The sequence below is a fragment of the Pelophylax lessonae genome (genome assembly GCF_965119305.1).
Source record: "Pelophylax lessonae genome assembly, chromosome: 9".
NCBI lineage: Eukaryota > Metazoa > Chordata > Amphibia > Anura > Ranidae > Pelophylax > Pelophylax lessonae.
The window spans coordinates 185302481-185323150 of NC_138776.1; positions in this window are offsets into that span (position 1 = coordinate 185302481).

Consider the following 20670-nt stretch of genomic DNA (forward strand, 5'->3'; position numbering starts at 1 on the left):
ACATGATACAGGAGATGGTCAGAGACTGCAGACATGATACAGAAGATGGTCAGAGACTAAGGGCATGATACAGGAGATGGTCAGAGACTGAAGACATGATACAGGAGATGGTCGGAGACTGAAGACATGATACAGGAGATGGTCAGAGACTACAGACATGATACAAGAGATGGTCAGAGACTGAGGACATGATACAGGAGATGGTCAGAGACTGAAGACATGATACAAGAGATGGTCAGAGACTGAGGACATGATACAGGAGATGGTCAGAGACTGAGGACATGATACAGTAGATGGTCAGAGACTGAGGACATGATACAGTAGATGGTCAGAGACTGCAGACGTGATACAAGAGATGGTCAGAGACTGCAGACATGATACAGTAGATGGTCAGAGACTGAGGACATGATACAGTAGATGGTCAGAGACTGCAGACGTGATACAAGTGATGGTCAGAGACTGCAGACACAAAAAATGTGGTAATGTGTTCAAGAATATTTTTTGCACAAATTTCACAGCCCCCCCCCCCCCCCCTCCATCACAGTGCCCCTTGCAGTCTGCCCTCCGTCTCTCATCTCACAGTTCCCCCTTTTGCACTCTCTGCCTCCCCTGCACAGTCCTACCTTCAGCATAAATAGATAGCTAATATTATTAGCAATGTGTTTAAGTTTGAGTAAGAGATTGGAGACTTGCTAAAGGAGATATTCAGAGACTACAGACATGATACAGGAGATGGTCAGAGACTGCAGACATGATACAGAAGATGGTCAGAGACTAAGGGCATGATACAGGAGATGGTCAGAGACTGAAGACATGATACAGGAGATGGTCGGAGACTGAAGACATGATACAGGAGATGGTCAGAGACTACAGACATGATACAAGAGATGGTCAGAGACTGAGGACATGATACAGGAGATGGTCAGAGACTGAAGACATGATACAAGAGATGGTCAGAGACTGAGGACATGATACAGGAGATGGTCAGAGACTGAGGACATGATACAGTAGATGGTCAGAGACTGAGGACATGATACAGTAGATGGTCAGAGACTGCAGACGTGATACAAGAGATGGTCAGAGACTGCAGACATGATACAGTAGATGGTCAGAGACTGAGGACATGATACAGTAGATGGTCAGAGACTGCAGACGTGATACAAGTGATGGTCAGAGACTGCAGACATGATACAGTAGATGGTCAGAGACTGCAGACATGATACAGTAGATGGTCAGAGACTGCGGACATGATACAAGAGATGGTCAGAGACTGCAGACATGATACAGTAGATGGTCAGAGACTTCAGACATGATACAGGAGATGCTCAGAAACTGCAGACATGATACAGTAGATGGTCAGAGACTGCAGACATGATACAGTAGATGGTCAGAGACTGCAGACGTGATACAGGAGATGGTCAGAGACTGCAGACATTAGTACAGTAGATGGTCAGAGACTGCAGACATGATACAGTAGATGGTCAGAGACTGCAGACATGATACAGGAGATGCTCAGAGACTGCAGACATGATACAGTAGATGGTCAGAGACTGCAGACGTGATACAGGAGATGGTCAGAGACTGCAGACATGATACAGAAGATGGCCAGAGACTGCAGACATGATACAGGAGATGGTCAGAGACTGCATACATGATACAGGAGATGGTCAGAGACTGAGGACATGATACAGTAGATGATCAGAGACTGAAGACATGATACAGTAGATGGTCAGAGACTACAGACATGATACAGGAGATGGTCAGAGACTGCAGACATGATACAGGAGATGGTCAGAGACTGCAGACATGATACAGGAGATGGTCAGAGACTGAGGACATGATACAGTAGATGATCAGAGACTGAAGACATGATACAGTAGATGGTCAGAGACTACAGACATGATACAGGAGATGGTCAGAGACTGCAGACATGATACAAGAGATGGTCAGAGACTGCGGACATGATACAGGAGATGGTCAGAGACTGAGGACGTGATACAGGAGATGGTCAGAGACTGCAGACAGGATACAGTAGATGGTTAGAGACTGAGGACATGATACAGTAGATGGTCAGAGACTGAGGACATGATACAGTAGATGGTCAGAGACTGAGGACATGATACAGTAGATGGTCAGACACTGCAGACATGATACAGTAGATGGTCAGAGACTGAGGACATGATACAGTAGATGGTCAGAGACTGAGGACATGATACAGTAGATGGTCAGAGACTGCAGACATGATATCAGAGACTGCAGACATGATACAGGAGATGGTCAGAGACTACAGACATGATACAAGAGATGCTCAGAGACTGAGGACATGATAGAAGATAGAAGAGAACTAGGGAGGCCGGAGAGCACAGACGAAGCAGAGAGCACTGGAGGAGCTGAAGGGCACGGTGGGGGGGGGGGGCTGGAGAGAATTAAGAGGGGGTTTGGAAAGCATTGTAGGGGGGTTGAAAGGTGCAGGGGGTGGAGAGCACTGGGGGGACAGGGAGCACTTGGGGGGGACAGGGAAAATTAGGGGTTGGAGAGCACTGGGGGGGACAGGGAGCACTTGGGGGGGTGGGCAGGGAAAATCAGGAGGGTGGAGAGCACTGGGGGGGGGACAGGGAGTACTTGGGGGGCAAGCAGGGAAAATCAGGGGGGTGGAGAGCACTGGGGGGGGACAGGGAGAACTTGGGGGGGGCAGGGAAAATCAGGGGGGTGGAGAGCACTGGGGGGGACAGGGAGCACTTGGGGGCCGGGCAGGGAAAACCAGGGGGGTGGAGAGCACTGGGGGGGACAGGGAGCACTTGGGGGGCGGGCAAGTAAAACCAGGGGGGTGGAGAGCATTGGGGGGGACAAGGAGAACTTGGGGGGCGGGCAGTAAAAACCAGGGGGGTGGGGAGCACTGGCGGGGGGACAGGGAGCACTTGGGGGGTGGGCAGGAAAAACCAGGGGGGTGGAGAGCATCGGGGGGGCTAAAGAACAGGGGGGTCTAGTTCACTGGGGGGGCTAAGAGCACAGAGGGGGGGGGGATTAGGAGCACTGGAGGGGGGCCAGCAAAATAAGTTGTATAGGAGGGGGATGGGGCAGCTGCATATAGATGAATTGATCTTTCCCTATTCTTCCTGCAGGAGGGAGAGGAGGAGAATCAGTTATTCAGCAGGCAGCTGCAGGAAGAATAGAGAAAGATGAATTCCTCTATATGCAGCAGCCCCATCCCCCTCCTATTCAGCACACACACCTGGGCAATGGGCACTCACCTTCTTCCCGCCGAGGCTCCACCCCCTCATTCCAGCCGAGGCTCCGCCCCCGTATTCCAGCCGCAGCTCCGCCCCCCCTAGCAACACGGACTTAAGGAGCTGCCACTGCAGCTGCCTGCACACTGCGGGATCTGTCTGAACACACCGGGCAGGACACCGGCTGACACCCCCCAGAGCGTGGCACCCGGGGCGGGCCGCCCCCCCCCCCCCCATTGGTACGCCACTGATTAGAATATCCTTTCTTTTTTTTTTTTGGCACGATTTTGACGCTTTCTTCCTCCTCCCTATTTTCAGCTGATCCTCTTGCTATAGCCAACATGAGCCATTCACCTCATGATCAAAATGTCTATTAGGTATGGGACCACACTTGCATGAGTATCAAAAGAGCGCACTGACAAATGTGTTTTTAAAAAAAAAAAAAACACATTTCTCTCTCGATATTTTTTAGCCCTGTTTACTCGAAGAGATCGTGAAAGTCATCTGGACATTATACGCTTATCCTCGTGAACGCAGTCCGGGTCACAGGACGCATTCATCTAGACATAGATCTTCCGGTCGATCTAGATCTCATAGGAGCTATAGCTCTCCCTCTCCTCATATGTGTTCGGTGGGGAAAAAATGCTGGGCCTGTGGCACCACACCCCTACCTAACAAGCTGGTCTTTCAGAGCTGCTTTAAGGAATACTTAGCTGACCGAGACCAAGAAAGTCTACAAGTAGCCAAGCTTTTGAAACAGACCATGAAACATTCTCTTTCTGAACTGGCTGCCATGATGCCTGCTCAGGCAATACCTCAGGACCTGCAGGCAACAGACGTTGATCCATAGGTACCAGGCCCCTCTATGGCCAGCATGCCAATTCCCCCTTCAGGGCACAGGGCCAGAACCCCTTCTCAGGAAAAGGATGTGATTGAGGAGGAGTGGAAGAAGAAGGAAAATATGTTTTCACTCGCAAAGTTTGGGAAACAGCTGATTCAGAGCCCCTGGATTCGATGCCAGTGGTGGAAGCAGCAGTGACCCAACTAGCAAAGAATGCTACTCTTCCTATGGAAGATTCAGCATCCTTTAAAGATCCTTTAGAGAGGTGTATGTATCTGGATCTCAAAAGGAGCTATCTAGCTTCAGGTGCAGTATGTAAGCCAGCAATCGCCCTTACATCAGTGTCCACAGCAATAAAAGCCTGGACAGAAAACATGAGAGTCGGCTATCAGACGAGATGTGCCAAAGCAAAACATCATAAAGGCACTGGATGAGCTGAAGATGTCAGCCAATTTCATCGGAAAAGCAGCAATTTACACCATTTGCTGCTCAGCCAGAGCAATTCAGTCATGGCCAAAAGGGCCTTATGGCTAAAGCCGTGGGCAGCGAATTGGTGCAGGATTCCCTTTAATGGGAAGGAACAGTTTGGGGAGAGATTGGACAAGGCAATCTCCAGAGAGACAGAAGGGCCGGGAGATCCAGAAACTTCTCTTCTAGATTTCAACAATCCAGGTCAAGAAATTTCAGACAGTCTCGCCAAAATAGAGATGGCCGGAGAACCTGGAGGGGTACCCAGCCTTCCTTTCTGGGGACAAGAAAAAGTAAACCTTTCTCCGCCCCCCAGGATAAAACAAATTCCTTTTGACATAGGGCAGGCCCAAACACTCTCGGTGGGAGCCAGGCTCAAACATTTGTGCAACCCCCGCCTGACAGCTTCTCTCTGTTTGAGCCTCATAGGTTCAATGTCAGCATGCATTCTGATGGTGCCATGGTCACGTTGGCATCTGAGGTACTTTCAGACCGGCTTCCTAAAACAGTGGAAGAAACAACGTCTCTCACAGACCATCCTCTTAACACCATGCATGCGCAGAAGTCTTCATTGGTGGACGAAGCTTCAGAACCTTTCAAGGTCGCGATAGTTGGGTTCCCTCTCCTGGACCACAATTACTTTAGATGCCAGCGGAAAAGGGTGGGGAGCCCATTGTGAGGAAATTGAGGTCCAGGGAAGATGGTCCTTTCAAGCCGAGAGCCTAGTCTCGAACATCCTGGAGTTGAGAGGAGCATTCCTATCCTTACCTCTCTAGCTCCCCACATCAGAGGCAAGAGAATCCTTCTACGACTGGACAACTGGGCAGCAGTCTCCTATATTCAAAAACAGGGCGGGACTCACAGCAGGTTGCTTCTGTCAGAAGTAGAACCGATCATGCTCTGGGCAGAGAGGAATCTCCTAGACCGCTGAGCAGTATATCTCCCAGGCAGGCTAGACAATCAAACGGACATTCTCTCCAGATCTTGTTTGGACAACAACGAATGGGCCCTGCATCCACACGTATTTCACCAGATCGCCAATCACTGGAAATATCCTCAGGTAGATCGGTTCGCTAGACCGCAAACACCAAGCTTCCCAGATTTATCTCCAGTTTCCACACCCCCAGGTGGAAGCAGTGGACGCTCTTAGTGACTTAGACACAGGGTATGCCTTCCCACCTTGCCCTCTTATTTTAAAATTCTTCCTCAGGCTCCTGAAGGAACCAGTACACATCCTGGCGATTCTCCCTTATTGGCCCATGAGACCTTGGTTCCAACTAGCCATGTGGCTGTCTGTGAGCACACCTCTGACACTTCCCCTGTTCCCTCAACTTCTACAGCAGGGCAGAGTCTCTCATCCAAACCCGCTGTTCCTTGGAGGTCATTTCGACACACCTTCAAACAAGGAAACCATCCACAAACTCCATCTACTCAAGAGTCTGGGAAAAGTTCCAAACCTTTGCGGCGGGGAAAATTATTTTGATCGATTCTCACCTTCAGTCTCCAATATTTTGGGGTTCCTACAGACCGGACTTGACCAAGGCCTAAGTCTCAGTTCATTAAAGGTCCAGGTGGCCGCATTATCAGCGGCAATAAATTCAAGATGGGCGGTCAACCCTCTCGTAATTACGTTCCTTAGAAGGGTGTTAAAATCACGCCCTCCGGTCAGACGCACCTTTTCAAAATGGGACCTAACTCTAATCCTGGAAGCCTTGGCGGAACATCCTTTTGCTTCTATGGAACAAATATTGATTTGGAACTTATCCTTAAAAATGGCCTATATAGGATATCGGACTTGCAAGCCCTGGGAATTGGAGAGGATCACGTTTCTTTCTTTCCAGACAGAGTGGAACTGCGACCTATTCAAGGTTTCACCCCTAAAGTCGCTACCGCAAGTCACCTCAGGGAACCATGGGCCTTACCAGTTTTTTTTTCCCAGTCAGAAATAGACCCAAGCTTGGACATAGCGAAAGTCCTCAAGAAGTATCTCGAGGCTACAGAAAAATTTAGAACATCTAACAGGCTGTTCGTTATCCCATGGGGAAAAAAACAGAGGGAAGGAAGCCTCTAGTAGGACGCTTGCATCCTGGATTGTCAAACTAATAAATAAAGTGTACAGGGCTAAAGGCATTGTTCCTCCAGAGCAGGTGAAGGTTCATTCAACAAAATCAATTTCTGCCTCATGGGCAGCCAGAGCGAACGGCTCCCTGGATACCATCTGCAGGGCTGCCACATGGTCGTCTCAGCACACATTTATAAAACATTATAGAGTTGACCCTGGAACGCTCACCACTGTAGAATTTGAAAGAAGGGCAATGCAGGAAGCCCTTTCTTCAGCTAAATTTAAAAAAGATTTAAAAAAAAATTTCTTTGTGTTTTAGCATCTACCCACCCATTTGTCAGCTAGTTATTTATCACAGGTATGCTGCCATGGAGGCACCAGTAAAACGGAAAATTGTATCATATTTACCGTAATTTTCCTTTCCTGGTGCCTATCCATGGAAGCATACACTCCCTCCCTCGGTATTCTTTATCACAAGAGAATGCTGGGAGTAGGGGGCGTCTTTCTTTTAAGCTATTCACTAGTCCTGAAGGTGGAGTAGAGGCGGAGCTCTATCACAGGTATGCTGCCATGGAAAGGCACAAGGAAAGGTAAATTACGTTAAGTATGATACAATTTTCAGTTTTTTTCCTATTTATTTTATTTTTTATTTTAGCACTGTTTTTAAAAAAATCTAATCTCTTTTATTGCTGTCACATAAACATCCCTTGTAACAGTAATAGGCAATGACAGGTACTTTTTCAGGAGGGATCTGGGGTCTAAAAGACCCCATACCCCTCCATTGCACTTCAAAGTATTCAAAATGCCAAAATCAGCATTTTTGAACACTGTCACTTTTTTAAAATCGGGGCCGTTTGCAGCCGAGTAAAACGGAAGTAACGTTGCTTCCGGGTTACTACATCAGAGACCCCATCAAAGCTGAATACGGCTTTGTTCGGGACTCCAACCAGCCGGCAGATGTGCCGGCTGGTTGCTCAGAAAGATAACACAGAGCCGCGGAAGGGGTTCTGTGCAACCTTGAAAAAATGGCCACCGAAACCATGATAGGTAGTGAGGAAGTAAGTCCCCTCCCGCTCGCTCATTGTTGCCAACATTTTAAAAGATTTTCCAGGGACACTTTGCAGCACAGCTATCAATTACCACACCCACGTCCATGAAGCTCCGCCCACTCTGCATAATTAATCTTGTCTACTTATTAGATTATAGAGTCTACTCAATATAGAGAGAATTACAGGAGATTAAAAAAAGGGAATTTCAAACTTAAGGCCAAAGTAGCAGAGTTGGAATAAGTCTCCCATTCAGCTGCGCTACTTCTGCGTAACATTTATGGGCAGCCTGATTAACAGGCGCTTCCAGGTACAATATAAATTACCTGGGACAGGCTCCTATTTGCAGGGACTGTTCCTGGAAAAAAGGGACAGTTGGCAAGTATGCTTGCTGGGATAATGGCCGAGCAGCTGCTAAGTGCAGCTGCAGGCATCACCCCAGTACAACCACTTCTGAAGCTGACGTACAGGTACGTTGGTTTGCGGGAGGTGGTTAAGTGCACTTTTTAGTTTGTGTTTCACAAGTACGTTTTTTTACACTTAAAGAATTACTTATTATTAGTTTTGGAAAGAGTGGAGAGGGATTAGAACCCCTGTCAGTTTTTATTGCTGTCTGTGCCCCCGTTAGGGAGATTCACCCTCTCTATTTGTCCTGTTTACCATTATCACTGAAAGTGAAAGTAAAAGAAAATCCCAAATTTTGGGTTGTCTCCAGAAAAGTAATAGAGGGGAAATCTTCCAATTAGTTCTGGTGACCTGTGGGTCCACAAGGAATCAGCATAATTTCAGGGATTTCCTCTCACTTCCTGTTTGGCTATAGGAAAGGAAGTGAAAGGAAATCTCCGCAATGGGACACAGATGGCAAAAAATAAATAAAAAATCTGACAAGAGTTATGACCCTCCATTACTCTATCCAAAATGAAAATAAGGTTTCCGTTTCAGGTTTTTGCACAACCATGGATTTAAAAAAAAAAAAATCCTTACATAAGGGTTCACACCTAATACGGATGCAGCTCACAGCAGGGGTCACTGTTCTCCATTTCAGGGACGAATCAGGTCCAAAGCCAAAGATGCACAGGACCCTTTTGCAATACACTCCACGGTCGCCCTGGCAATGTGGGAACTGGTGTTCTGTCGAAAGAGCCAACTCGTCAAAATCTCCAATTTTGTCACTTCCGGTGACTCTCCAGAAGCAGTAATTGCAGATTTTGACCACTTGGCTATTTTCCCAGAACACCAGCAGAGGAGTAAAAAAGATGTTGCCACCTTGGAAGCGGCCATGTTGTTGGTTAGTAGCTGGCAAACTAGCAATGTTCTTTCATTATATAGTGTACTGTACTGTATAGGTTGCCAGTGTTCTGTAAAAAGAAAAAGCCATGTCATCGAAATCTGCAATTACTGCTGCTAGAGAGTTACCGGAAGTGACATAATTGGAGATTTTGAGTAGAGTTGAGCGGACACCTGGATGTCCGTGTTCGGCGGGTTCGGCCGAACTTGAAAAAAAAGTCAGGGTCCGTGTCCCGGACTTTTTCCGAACTTTACCCGGACACCGAACCCCATTGAAGTCAATGGGGGCCCGAACTTTCAGGCACTAAAATGGCTCTAAAACACCAATGGAAAGGGCTAGAGTGCTGCAAATGGCAGCAAAATGTAGTTAAGAGCATGGCAAGTGCTCTGCAAACAAATGTGGATAGGGAAATAACTTAAAACAACAAAAAAAAAACAGAAAAATAAAATAATTTTCTTCATCTGTGAAGGGCGAGGCCCATATGGAGTAGGAGGGAGGTTGAGGTGGCAGTGGATGTGGCGGTGTAGGTGGAAGCGGCGGTGGAGGGGGATGAGGTAGCCAACACTGCTTTTTTTCAGTCATTTTAAATTAGGGTACACCCCAAAAGAGTGAGAAAGATCAAAAATATAACAATGGTTGGGTAAGGTCGGTATCCATCTCTATTCTGCACAAGGTACGGAAAAGTCCTGTGGGATCCATGCCTGGTTCATTTTAATGAACGTGAGCTTGTCCACATTGTCTCTGGACAGGCGGCTGCGCTTGTCTGTGATAAAGCCCCCAGCCGTGCTAAATACGCGTTTAGATAATACACTGGCTGCAGGGCACGCCAGCACCTCCAAGGCGTAAAGGGCAAGCTCAGGCCATGTGCCCAATTTGGAGACCCAGAAGTTGAAGGGGGCAGACCCGTCATTCACTACATGCAGTGGCGGAGCTAGACTTTTAAAACAGGGGTGGCAAAGGGGTGGCAAGGCATTATTTTGGGGGGTCAATATACAAAGTGTTCAATTACACCGCAATGTCGCAGTCCCTCTAATAATCGCTGATCGCTGCCATTACTAGTAAAAACAATTAAAATAATAAAAAGTTCCATAGTTTGTAGACGTAATAACTTTTTTGCAAACCAATCAAAATACACTTAGGATTTTTTACAAAAAATATGTGGCAGAATAAATATTAGCCTAAATTTATGAAAAAATTTGATTTTTTTCATTGGGAATGTTTTATAGTAGAAAGTAAAAAGGATTTGTCGCTAATTTTATGTTTATAGCGCAAAATATAAAAACTGCAGAGGTGATCAAATACCACCAAAAGAAATCTCTATTTGTGGGAAAAAAATACCTCAGTTGTATTTGGGTACAGCGTCACACAACCTCGCAATTGTCAGTTAAAGCAATGCAGTGCCGTATCACAGAAAATGGTCTGGTCATTAAGGGGGAGCTGAAGTAGTTAAAGGGTCAGTTTTTTCAGATAATCTTGCCCATTTAAGACTTTTTTCTGAGTGGTCAGGGGATGGTAAAAACAGACAACTCGAAGTCTAGATCACAACTGGAACCCCTCTACATGTGCCACAGCTTTGATGGTTTATGTTAAGCCTATGTGAAATTTGGCTATCCAGGTCAATGGGGCCATGCCACAACCATAAGCCAAACACTTGGCTTGCTGTTGTGGCTTATTAGCCCCATAAAAAATCTGCCACTCTGCTAAAAATAAAAAAAGCAGGATTTAGGAGAATTATTATAAATAATTTTGCCCCCCTTTAATAAGTCAATGTAATGCCACCCATATTCCTGTCCTTTTAAACAGGGTGACTGACAGTAAGCTGACACTAATGCTGCACAGGTGTTAGGTTACTTTCACACTGGTAAAAGGGCAAGAATATGGGTGGCATTACAATGACTTATTAAAGGGGGAAACATTTTTGGTAAGGAGCATAGACTGTACAGGAACAGGCGCTTCTGCTACTTGGGCAAAACTGTCCCTCACCTCAGTCACTGCAGGCTGCCCAGGAACTCCTTTCAGAGCTGATCCATCCCACAAGACCCACACCAAGACAGGAAGACCGCGGGAATCGGGATAAAGATTTAAGGCATGTGATTGACAGACAGAGCTTCCGATGCACCCATTGGCTGTGTAAGTAGCAGGAGGCGGTGCAGCCTGCAAGATTTAGGCTGCACTGACTCCTGCTGCCTCCCCAGCCAATGGGTATTTGAGATTCTCCTTAGTCCCTCCCTCATGACATCACCCAGAATTGGGAGGACACAAAGTAAGATACAGGACAATTGTCCGGTCTTCCTGTCTTGGTGTGGGATGGATCGGCGCTCCCCTGTGATTACTCCGCTCCTCCTCCCTCCCTCTGCCTACCTACTCTCCATCCGCCTCCCTCCACAGCTCTCGTACAGCGATCCCAAGATTCCTCTGCTGCCATGCACCCGCCCAGGATCGGGGTGGCAACAGGGGTGGCAAGGACTTTGTCTGGGGTGGCAATTGCCACCCCAGCTAACGCTCTGGCTCCGCCACTGACTACATGTAGGCGTGTGCACACATACTGCTCCACCATGTTGGTGAAATGCTGCCTCCTGCTAAGACGTTCCATATGAGCTGCTGGTGCTGCTGTTTGTTGTGGCGTGCTGGCAGGTGGGAATGCCAGCAGCATCGCGTCTACCAGCGTGCGCTTGTACTCGCGCATCTTGCGATCGCGCTCCAGTGAGTGAATTAAGGACGGTACGTTTTCCTTGTAACGGGGATCCAGCAGCGTGGCCACCCAGTAATCAGCACAAGTTAGAATGTGGGCAACTCGGCGGTCGTTGTGGAGACACTGCAGCATGTAATCGCTCATGTGTGCCAGGCTGCCCAGAGGCAACGAAAGGCTGTCCTCTGTGGGAGGTGTGTCGTCTGTGTCCTCTGTATCCCCCCAGCCACGCACCAGTGATGGCCATGAGCTGGCCTGGGTGCCACCCTGCTGTGAACATGGTTCCATCTCCTCCTCCATCTCCTCCTCCTCCTCATCCTCCAGAACTGTGCCCCTGCTGGACAATTGTGTCCCTGGCGTTTGTGTGTGCAGGAACCCACCCTCGGAGCCACTTGTGAATGACTGCCCTGAAAGCCTTGGAAATGTTACCTCTTCATCTTCCTCCTCCTCCTCCTCCTGTGCCACATCCTCTTCCATCATCGCCTGAAACGTTTTTTGAAGGAGGCATAGAAGTGGGATAGTTAAGCTGACAATGACGTCATCGGCACTGGCCATGTTGGTGGAGTACGAAAAACAGCGCAACAAGGCACACAGGTCTCGCATGGAGGCCCAGTTATTGGTGGTGAAGTGGTGCTGTTCCGCAGAGCGACTCACGCGTGCGTGCTGCAGCTGAAACTCCACTATGGCCTGCTGCTGCTCGCACAGTCTTTCCAGCATGTGCAAGGTGGAGTTCCACCTTGTGGGCACGTCACATATGAGGCGGTGAGCGGGAAGGCCGAAGTTACGCTGCAGCGCTGACAGGCGAGCAGCAGCAGGGTGAGAACGCCGAAAGTGCGCACAGACGGCCCACACTTTCTGCAGCAGCTCTGACATATCGGGGTAATTTTTAAGGAACCTCTGCACCACCAAATTCAGCAAATGCGCCAGGCAAGGGATGTGTGTCAAACCGTCAAACTAGGCCCAGAGCTGCTATGAGATTTCGCCCATTATCGCACACCACCAGGCCGGGCTTGAGGCTCACTGGCAGCAACCACTCATTTGTCTGCTGTTCCATGCTCCTCCACAACTCCTGCGCGGTGTGTGGTTTTTCCCCCAAACAGGCAAGTTTTAAAACTGCCTGCTGTCGTTTACCCCTGGCTGTGCTGAAGTTGGTGGTGAAGGTGTTACGCTGACCGGATGAGGAGGCGGTAGAGGAGTTAGGAACAGGAGGCAAACTGAATCGCCACTGCATTTACCCAGTGTGCCGTTAGGGAGATATAACGCCCCTGACCATGCTTACTGGTCCACGTATCGGTAGTTAGGTGGACCTTGGCACAGATAGCGTTGCGCAGTGCACACCTGATTTTTTCCCCCACTTGGTTGTGCAGGGAAGGGATGGCTTGCCTGGAAAAGTAGTGGCGGCTGGGCACGACGTACTGTGGGACAGCCACCGACATAAGGCTTTTAAAACTGTGCGTCTCCACCAGACGGAATGACAGCATTTCAAAGGCCAAGAATTTTGAAATGCTGGCATTCAGGGCCAGGGATCGCGGGTGGGTAGGGGGGTACTTCCTCTTCCTCTGAAGTGTTTGGGAGATGGAAAGCTAAACGCTTCCACGGGACATTGTGGAGATGGTTGGTGACCCAGGTGGTGGTGTTGCTGACAGATCGTCTGTTTGCGAGGTGGCAGGTGCCGGTATCACTACAGAGGTGGATGAAGAGGCCGAGACTGCAGCAGAAGAGGAAGCAGGAGTAGCCAGAGACCTTTCTTGGTTTTGAAGGTGTCTACTCCACTGCAGCTCGTGCTTTGCACTTAGATGCCTGATCATGCAGGTTGTGCTCAGGTTGAGAAGGTTTATGCCTCGCTTCAGGCTCTGATTGCACAGGGTACAAACCACTCGTGTCCTGTCATCAGCACATTTTCTGAAGAACTTCCACGCTAGAGAACTCCTTTGAGCTGGCTTTGGTGCGCTCGGTCCCTTGCTGCGTTGGGCAGTAGCAGGCGTAGTGTCTAGGGCACGGCCGCTCCGCTTCTGCACCCTGCTCCCTCTTCTGCTGTGCTGGTGGCTCTGTGCAACCACCGCCTCTTCCTCCAAACTACTCAGGTCACCTGCATGACCTTCATTCCATGTGGGGTCGAGGACCTCATCGTCCTCCACATCATCTTCCACCCAGTCTTCACCCCTGCCCTCCTTGTCGGTCTCCACAATTCTGAGTGCCGCAGCAGTTGGGCCCCGATTACAAATTTTTGTACCCTAAAGGCAGGATGAGGAGTAGGAGGAGTTCAGAACAGGAGGCAAACTGAAGCACGGCGGTGGAAGATGTGCCCCAAAAATTTGGAAGGTGTATCTCACATGTACCGATACAGACTATGCCGCAATTTAATTTTTTTTACCCCAAAAGGGTGTAGATTGAATAGCGGAATAGAAAATATGATATAAAAAGGTGTATCTCACACGTACAGACCCAGACTAGGCCCCGATTACAATTTTTTGTACCCTAAAGGCAGGATGAGGAGTAGGAGGAGTTCGGAACAGGAGGAAAACTGAAGCACCCTGCAATCCTCGGCAGTGGAAGATGCGCCCCAAAAATTTGGAAGGTGTATCTCACACGTACCGATACAGACTATGCCGCAATTTAATTCTTTTTACCCCAAAAGGGTGTATATTGAATAGCGGAATAGAAAATATGGTATAAAAAGGTGTATCTCACACGTACAGACCCAGACTAGGCCCAGGGCCGGACTGGGTATGAAAACCAGCCCTGGAAAAAATGACATACCAGCCCCATAGCATTGCGTCATTATACCAGAGCAACGTCATTTTCAGCGCAACGTCCCTCCCCCTAATACAATGCTGATCCCCCTCCCCCTAATTCAATGCTGATCCCCCCTCCCCCTAATACAATGCTGATCCTCTCTCCCCCTAATACAATGCTGTTCCCCCGGCCCCTCCCCCTTATAAAATGCTGACCCCCCATTCCCCTAATACAATGCTGTTTCCCCCCTATCCCTAATACAATACAGACCCCCTTAGCATGCCCCCCTCCCAGTACAGACCCCTCAGTAAGCCCCCCTCCCAGTACAGACCCCTCAGTAAGTCCCCCTCCCAGTACAGACCCCCCAGCAAGCCCCCCTCCCAGTACAGACCCCTCAGCAAGCCCCCCTCCCAGTATAGACCCCTCAGTAAGCCCCCCTCCCAGTACAGACCCCTCAGCAAGCCCCCCTCCCAGTACAGACCCCTCAGCAAGCCCCCCTCTCAGTACAGACCCCCCAGTAAGCCCCCCTCCCAGTACAGACCCCTCCCAGTACAGACCCCTCAGCAAGCCCCCCTCCCAGTACAGACCCCCCAGTAAGCCCCCTCCCAGTACAGACCCCTTAGTAAGCCCCCCTCCCAGTACAGACCCCTTAGTAAGCCCCCTACCAGTACAGACCCCTCAGTAAGCCCCCCTCCCAGTATAGACCCCTTAGTAAGCCCCTCCCAGTACAGACCCCCTTAGTAAGCCCCTCCCAGTACAGTCTACAGACCCCTTAGTAAGCCCCCCTCCCAGTACAGACCCCCTCCTAGTACAGACCGCTTAGTAAGCCCCCCTCCCAGTACAGACCCCTCAGCAAGCCCCCCTCCCAGTACAGACCCCTCAGCAAGCCCCCCTCTCAGTACAGACCCCCCAGTAAGCCCCCCTCCCAGTACAGACCCCTCCCAGTACAGACCCCTCAGCAAGCCCCCCTCCCAGTACAGACCCCCCAGTAAGCCCCCTCCCAGTACAGACCCCTTAGTAAGCCCCCCTCCCAGTACAGACCCCTTAGTAAGCCCCCTACCAGTACAGACCCCTCAGTAAGCCCCCCTCCCAGTATAGACCCCTTAGTAAGCCCCTCCCAGTACAGACCCCCTTAGTAAGCCCCTCCCAGTACAGTCTACAGACCCCTTAGTAAGCCCCCCTCCCAGTACAGACCCCCTCCTAGTACAGACCGCTTAGTAAGCCCCCCTCCCAGTACAGACCCCTCAGTAAGCCCCCCTCCCAGTACAGACCCCTTAGTAAGCCCCCCTACCAGTACAGACCCCTCAGTAAGCCCCCCTCCCACTACAGAGCCCTTAGTAAGCCCCTCCCAGTAAAGACCCCTTAGTAAGCCCCTCCCAGTACAGTCTACAGACCCCTTAGTAAGCCCCCTCCCAGTACAGACCCCTTAGTAAGCCCCCCTCCCAGTACAGACCCCTCAGTAAGCCCCCCTCCCAGTACAGACCCCTTAGTAAACCCCCCCTACCAGTACAGACCCCTCAGTAAGCCCCTCTCCCAGTACAGACCCCTTAGTAAGCCCCCCTCCCAGTACAGACAGACCCCTCAGTAAGCCCCCCTCCCAGTACAGACAGACCCCTCAGTAAGCCCCCCTCCCAGTACAGCCCCCCTCCCAGTACAGACCCCTTAGTAAGCCCCCCTCCCAGTACAGACCCCTTAGTAAACCCCCCCTACCAGTACAGACCCCTCAGCAAGCCCCCCTCCCAGTATTGACCCCTCAGTAAGCCCCCCTCCCAGTACAGACCCCTCAGCAAGCCCCCCTCCCAGTACAGACCCCTCAGCAAGCCCCCCTCTCAGTACAGACCCCCCAGTAAGCCCCCCTCCCAGTACAGACCCCTCCCAGTACAGACCCCTCAGCAAGCCCCCCTCCCAGTACAGACCCCCCAGTAAGCCCCCTCCCAGTACAGACCCCTTAGTAAGCCCCCCTCCCAGTACAGACCCCTTAGTAAGCCCCCTACCAGTACAGACCCCTCAGTAAGCCCCCCTCCCAGTATAGACCCCTTAGTAAGCCCCTCCCAGTACAGACCCCCTTAGTAAGCCCCTCCCAGTACAGTCTACAGACCCCTTAGTAAGCCCCCCTCCCAGTACAGACCCCCTCCTAGTACAGACCGCTTAGTAAGCCCCCCTCCCAGTACAGACCCCTCAGTAAGCCCCCCTCCCAGTACAGACCCCTTAGTAAGCCCCCCTACCAGTACAGACCCCTCAGTAAGCCCCCCTCCCAGTACAGACCCCTCAGTAAGCCCCCCTCCCAGTACAGACCCCTTAGTAAGCCCCCCCTCCCAGTACAGACAGACCCCTCAGTAAGCCCCCCTCCCAGTACAGACCCCCAGTAAGCCCCCCTCCCACTACAGAGCCCTTAGTAAGCCCCTCCCAGTAAAGACCCCTTAGTAAGCCCCTCCCAGTACAGTCTACAGACCCCTTAGTAAGCCCCCTCCCAGTACAGACCCCTTAGTAAGCCCCCCTCCCAGTACAGACCCCTCAGTAAGCCCCCCTCCCAGTACAGACCCCTTAGTAAACCCCCCCTACCAGTACAGACCCCTCAGTAAGCCCCTCTCCCAGTACAGACCCCTTAGTAAGCCCCCCTCCCAGTACAGACAGACCCCTCAGTAAGCCCCCCTCCCAGTACAGACAGACCCCTCAGTAAGCCCCCCTCCCAGTACAGCCCCCCTCCCAGTACAGACCCCTTAGTAAGCCCCCCTCCCAGTACAGACCCCTTAGTAAACCCCCCCTACCAGTACAGACCCCTCAGTAAGCCCCCCTCCCAGTACAGACCCCTCAGTAAGCCCCCCTCCCAGTACAGACCCCTTAGTAAGCCCCCCTCCCAGTACAGACAGACCCCTCATTAAGCCCCCCTCCCAGTACAGACCCCCAGTAAGCCCCCTCCCACTACAGACCCCTTAGTAAGCCCCTCCCAGTACAGTCTACAGATCCCTTAGTAAGCCCCCTCCCAGTACAGACAGACCCGTCAGTAAGCCCCCTCACCTGCGATCACATCACATGCTGGTGCGTGACGTCTCGTCTGTGTCACAGGAGGAGGGATCATCCTTGTCGGCGCCGTGACAGACATTCTTCAGCAGCTGCCACTGCCAGCCACAGCCAGTCAGCTCGCCTCATGCACCAGCACCGCCGGCGATCCGGGCGGCCTTGTCTTAAAGCTGCCCAACGGGAAATTTCCCGGTATCCCGATAGGCCAGTCCGGCCCTGTACACAGAGCGCTAGGCACAGGACTGCATAATACACAGAGCGCTAGGCCCAGGACTGCATAATACACAGAGCGCTAGGCCCAGGACTGCATAATACACACAGTGTTGGGTACAGCAATGGCGGCGATCTGCCATATTTAGCTGGACTGTGACATCTCAGCGGACAGATCGGACCCCTAGCTGAGATTTTTGACACTTTTGGGGGGGACCAGTGACATTACTAAAAATATGCACTGATACTGTACTAATGACACTGGCAGGGTTAACACCAGGGATGATCAAAGGGTTAAATGTGAGCCTAAGGGGTGCTTTCTAACTGAGGGGGGTGAGCTTGTATTATCAACCCTGTGATCCTAAAGAGGAGAAACAGAGGAGTTTTGTGTTGATTACTTGGAGAACAACGGTCTGCTGTGTTTCCACAGGGAGTGATCATGGGTGCCCGGCGGTAATCGTGGCCACCGGCCCCGTGCATCAGCCTTCCCTGTGGTGAATGGGGGTGGGCGCACGTCTCTGGCGATCCGCCCCATGGGATCACACCCGCAAACCGCCGTACAGGTACAGCGATTTGCGGGACCCTTCCGACCTGCCGCTGTATTTTGACGGCGGATGGTCAGCAAGTGGTTAATAAAATAAATTAAAATACATTGTTAAAGCGCCCCCATTCCCTGCAAGCGTCATGCATTGTCATGCATGTAAACATCGTTCGCAGCACACATTGCGGTATCGCTGCAAAAGTTAATTGGAATTGTAGCAATAATTGTAGTGCCAGACCTCCTCTCCTCCTCCTCCTCCTACTCTCCTCTCCTCCTCTACTCCTCCTCCTCTACTCCTCCTCTCCTCCTCCTCTACTCCTCCTCTACTCCTCTCCTCCTCTTCCTCTACTCCTCTCCTCCTCTTCCTCTACTCCTCTCCTCCTCCCCTAACCTATACAAACTTTTTAAGTATCGCGTTTTGTCGCCATTCCATGTTCGTGTGCAAGTTTAAAGCATGAGACGTAATCATCCGTGTACTCAGCATAACATATATAATATATCCGTGTACTCAGCATAACATATATAATATATAATATATCCGTGTACTCCGCATATAATAGATAATATATCAGTGTACTCAGCATAACATATATAATATATAATATATCCGTGTACTCCGCATATAATAGATAATATATCAGTGTACTCAGCATAACATATATAATATATAATATATCCGTGTACTCAGCATAACATATATAATATATAATATATCCGTGTACTCAGCATAACATATATAATATATCCGTGTACTCAGCATAACATACATAATATATCCGTATACTCAGCATAACATATATAATATATCCGTGTAATCCGCATATAATAGATAATATATCAGTGTACTCAGCATAACATATATAATATATCTGTGTACTCCGCATATTATAGATAATATATCCGTGTACTCCTCCTCCTCCTCTCGTCCTCCTACTCTCCTCTCCTCCTCTACTCCTCCTCCTCTCCTCCTCTCCTCCTCCTCTACTCCTCCTCTACTCCTCTCCTCCTCCTCCTCTCCTCCTCCTCCTCTCCTCCTCCTCCTCTACTCCTCTCCTCCTCCCCTAACCTATACAAACTTTTTAAGTATCGCGTTTTGTCGCCATTCCATGTTCGTGTGCAAGTTTAAAGCATGAGACGTAATCTTCCGTGTACTCAGCATAACATATATAATATATCCGTGTACTCAGCATAACATATATAATATATAATATATCCGTGTACTCCGCATATAATAGATAATATATCCGTGTACTCAGCATAACATATATAATATATAATATATCCGTGTACTCCGCATATAATAGATAATATATCCGTGTACTCAGCATAACATATATAATATATAATATATCCGTGTACTCCGCATATAATAGATAATATATCAGTGTACTCAGCATAACATATATAATATATAATATATCCGTGTACTCCGCATATAATAGATAATATATCAGTGTACTCAGCATAACATATATAATATATCCGTGTACTCCGCATATAATAGATAATATATCCGTGTACTCCGCATAACATATATAATATATCCGTGTACTCCGCATAACATATATAATATATAATATATCCGTGTACTCAGCATAACATATATAATATATAATATATCCGTGTACTCAGCATAACATATATAATATATAATATATATATCTGTGTACTCCGCATAACATATATAATATATCCGTGTACTCCGCATAACATATATAATATATAATATATCCGTGTACTCAGCATAACATATATAATATACAATATATATATCCGTGTACTCAGCATAACATATATAATATATCCGTGTACTCCACATAACATATATAATATATCCGTGTACTCAGCATAACATATATAATATATACATCCGTGTACTCAGCATAACATATATAATATATAATATATATATCCGTGTACTCAGCATAACATATATAATATATAATATATCCGTGTACTCAGCATAACATATATAATATATAATATATATAGCCGTGTACTCGGCAAAACATATATAATATATAATATATCCGTGTACTCCGCATATAATAGATAATATATCAGTGTACTCAGCATAACATATATAATATATAATATATCCGTGTACTCAGCATAACATATATAATATACAATATATATATCCGTGTACTCAGCATAACATATATAATATATAATATATACATCCGTGTACTCTGCATAACATATATAATAAATAATATATATATCCGTGTACTCAGCATAACATATATAATATATAATATATCCGTGTACTCAGCATAACATATATAATATACAATATATATATATATCCGTGTACTCAGCATAACATATATAATATACACATCCGTGTACTCAGCATAACATATATAATATATACATCCGTGTACTCAGCATAACATATATAATATATAATATATCCGTGTACTCAGCATAACATATATAATATATATATCCGTGTACTCAGCATAACATATATAATATATAATATATCCGTGTACTCCGCATAACATATATAATATATAATATATCCGTGTACTCAGC